We start from the raw sequence: 4,297 nt of genomic DNA on the forward strand, positions 1-4,297 counted from the left end.
CTGCTGACAAGGAGAGAAAAGGGCAGGGAGGCATCCCTGTGTGGCTTGAGCAAGCAGAGGGTTGGCACTTGGAAAAGACCCAGGGCACACATCCAGCTGTCAGCAGCAGCTCCCTCCCATGGAAAGCCATGCATGCTGGGAAGTGATGCAAGGAAAAGGAATTGAAACATGGGGCTCATCAATGGTGTGCCTGTGGAAATGTCTCAAACTCTGATTGTAACATGGTTATCTCCTGCTGCTGCTGCTGAGCTGCATCTCTAGGACAGCTTTATTTTGTGTGGGGAGTTGGGAGTCCTCCAGGACAGTGTAAGTGCTTTGAGGGTCCCAGGTGGTGGGACTGGGTGGTGGGCAGCTGTTGGGGTCTGAAATATGAAAGGCAATGTGAGCGTGCTGATTGCAGTTTGCTGGGGTGGAGTGGGATGGGGTGGCATGAGCATCACTCTTGTGCGGTGGCTGCAGGGCAGTGTTCCTTCTGACACTTCTGCAGCTCCATGGCTGCAGGGCAGTGTTCCTTCTGACACTTCTGCAGCTCCATGGCTGCAGGGCAGTGTTCCTTCTGACACTTCTGCAGCTCCATGGCTGCAGGGCAGTGTTCCTTCTGACACTTCTGCAGCTCCATGTCTGCAGAGCAGTGTTCCTTCTGAAACTTGTGCAGCTCCATGGCTGCGTGATGAGGATGACAGCTCCAAGCTGTGGCAAGATGCTCTGCATATAGAAGAATTAAAGAAAAATTACACAGGCAGCAACTCCAAAGAAGCCTCTCTGGAGGCAGATGCGAGGTCCTTCAGTCCTGTTCTTCACTGAGTTCTCAGGGCACAGTCCTCTCCTTAGAGGGTGTCTCTCAGAGGGGAAGCTACTGAGATTACACTCCCAGCTTCCAGCCACACTGAGCCTTTGCTGTCCCTGTTTCCATCTCCATGTCAGGATTGTGTAGGGTTGAGGTAATGCTGGACCCTGGAGTGTGACTCAGTGCAAAGTCACACAGTGTGCCGCTCAGAATGAAGCCAAATGTGAGTGTGAAGAACGTGAGTGGGTTGAGGGCAGGGATGGAAACTTTGTAAGCAATGCCAGCTGCCGACATGTGTGAGTGTGCTGCCTTCAGCTGGACCTGAATTACAGCAGGATATGACACATAGGGACTGATAGAGAAGAGAAGGAAATTTGGGGATGGCTGACAGTGATTGAAAAAAGATTTTGACTCCTTAAGACTACAGAAGATCTGATGTTCAAAGCAGGAACTATGCTTCATACATGTTAAATAGCAAAACCAGAGACCCAGGGACTCAGTCATGCCTCTAGAGCTCCAAAATTAAGACATTATGTCAGAATATATTCACAGTGTGAAGTACTCTGGTGGGTGAAATAGTTTGTGTTACATTTACCTGGCCTTACCAGCCATGTGCTCAATGTGTTGAAGGAGAAAGGCTAAACAGCCTTTTAAACCAAATTTCCTTTCTTGTTCTTGTGTCATGGAATCTACAGTTTTAGGAGGTAGATATCGTTTATACTCAGCAAGAATAGGAAGTTCTTTCATGTTTATGATCCAGAAGAGACCAGAAACATTGTTTCCCAGGCTAGTAATACAGTATCAGTTGCCTTGAGAAAGAATTTAACCTCAAGAACAATTGTACTATTAAAAAGCGCAGATATGAAGCTCCATCTGTGACGTTACTTTTCTGTCTTTTTCTCATTGCCTGGCAGCCCCTCCAGTTCAGCAATGATTATGGAAAGTTGCACTTCTCATGCAGTAAAGGCAGGCTGCACTTCTGGCTTTCCTTTCCCAGGACTGATGCCATTCCCCCGGATGCCTGTAGAGGATGTAGTTCCCTTAGCAGACAGGAGCACTTATAGTTTTGTCTTCTGTGACCCAGCTACCAGAGGCAGATCCAGATTTAAGACTGGTAAACTTGGTCTCATCCTAAGATACTAATCCAGGAAAAAAAATATCCTGAATTAGACCAACAAGAGAGTGATAAAAAACTTGTATAATTTTATATATATATAATTTTCTTTTTTAATTTGCACTTTTATTTTAAGCATGCAGGTGATGAAAACTATGCTGAAATTCAGAGCTTTTACTCTTTGAACCTTGCTGCTCTGAAGACACAATACTCATTTGAAGAAATGCGAAGCATGTTAAGTGGCTTTAAACTGGAAGAGAATAAGTTCAGATTAGATATTAGAAATAAGTTCTTGACTGAGAGAGTAGTGAGGCACTGGCACAGCTTGCCCAGAGAAGCTGTGGATGCCCCATCCCTGAAAGTGTCCAAGGTCAGGTTGGAGCAACCTGATCTAATGGAAAGTGTCCCTGCCCACGGCAGTGGGGCGGAATAAGATATCTTTAAGGTTGCTTCTAACCCAGGCCATTCCATGATTCCATACATAGCCAGACTATAAACTTTGACAGAAATAAACAAGAGTTGTTTTAGTGATGATCAGATCCTGGTCAGTTTCCTGAAATTAACAAAAGGTTTAGTAGTGGGAAATTTGCTTGAGCTATGATAAAATACAACCTACTTCAGCTAGTAACAATATTTGGGCCTACAAGGATTCAATTTGAAAAATGTCAATAAACATTTGCTATCCTATTCATGTGCTCCTCCTCCAGATCTGCAGCTCTTCCTCATCTCCTCCTCCAGACCCAGGAATCCCAGGCAGGCAGGGTAGAGCTGTGGAGCCCCAGGACTCACCTCTGCTGCTCTCCCCAGAGCCAGGGTGGGATCTGGGTCATTGTGAGCCACGAAATTGTAGCAGGGGAAGGAGACTGAGAGCAGTGAGCTGAGCACAAGTTATAATTAGCAACATCCTAAACTAAAGAGAAAAGGCAGATCACACGGTGTAAGCCCTCAGCAAACGTGGTGTAGCTGTCAGCCTTTCTGTGCTATTCAGTATTTTGTCAATGCCATCTTACGAGAGCCTCTGGTACTGCACATGCAGCGCCTTTTGTAAGATAAAAAAGCAAAGGCATGGGGGAAGCAAACCTGAGCTTACCATGCTCAGGGATCAAATACTGAGGGGCTGCAGAAATATGCGTTAGGGATTGCTGGCCTGTCTGGGGTGTTGGAAACATTCTGGGTGGAGGAACATCGTACTGACCACCTACGATGGTTACGAAGGCCAGGCACAGGTGAAGCTGTGTCTCTGCTGGGACTGGTTGTCCTTGAGCAGGGGGGAAATAAAACACATAATTGGAACTCTTGCCTGAGTTGCTTTTGCTTCAAATTTTCCCGGGAAAATTTCAGGGTTATAGGCATACATTATGATACCATGCAATTATATAGCTTCAATTAAAAAGTTTCAAGGGATTGCCAGAGCAGGAAGCAATGTGTTTGGAGAGCAAGAGGAGTGCAGTTCTGGCCAAAATTCTCTTTGATAGACTTACTCTGTCTGGTTACTCTGCTGGTCTGCTCACCTGTAGATTCCCAGGGAAAAAATGCAGGGGAAAACCACTTTTTTTGCCTGCAGTGACAAACATGCTCCTAAAAATGTAGAAGTGGAGAATTCTATGTCTATGCACTGGTATTATCTCCTGTCCCTCTAAGAGAGATTCTAGGCATAGATGCAACAGGCAGTCCACATGGGTCTGCTGGAGGAGACTGTGTGTGATTGGCAGGGAAGGATATGTGGTAATTTAGAGCTAGATTAAAGTTGATAAATATATTTCAAAGACACAGTGCTCATAGCAGGCCATCATAATTTGCTGGCCCCAGGCAAAAGTGCTTTGAATGTCACTGGGAAAGCTGAAAAATGCTGGTAGGAGGTAGGAAGGCCAGGGCAGCTTTCATGGGGTAAAAGGCTGCTACCAGAGGGGTGCTGTAAGTAAATACACTATTTGTCTGAAAAATGCTCTCCGTTAAATTTTTGCTTCTATGTATGTTTCTCACATAGGGAATTTTTAGCATCTTTTGCAACACAGTTGTTTACAATATTGTAAGCGTATAGTAAGAGCTGGAGAGCGGAGGAGAGAGTTAGTATGTTGCTTTGAATTCGCGTACTGCTTTGAACATGTTTTTGCAGTCAGACACTATCACCGGCAATCCTTGAATCTTAACCTGCCACAATTTTATTGTTACTCCGTAACCTGTTAACGCGAGTCCTCCCGGAGCGCTGACAGCCTGATCAATTATTAACGCTTTGAGGAAATCTCCCCTTTTTGGCGTCACACGCGAGTTTCATTGCGAGCGCTGCCCGCACTAAAGATGGCGGCGGCGCTGCCCCGGAAGGGGCGGCGGGGCCGGGCCGGGCGTGGGAGCGGGAGGGCGGGATCGCCCATCCCGGCGCGGCCGTGCGGGAGCCC

Source organism: Geospiza fortis, unplaced genomic scaffold (assembly GCF_000277835.1).
Source record: "Geospiza fortis unplaced genomic scaffold, GeoFor_1.0 scaffold112, whole genome shotgun sequence".
Lineage (NCBI taxonomy): Eukaryota > Metazoa > Chordata > Aves > Passeriformes > Thraupidae > Geospiza > Geospiza fortis.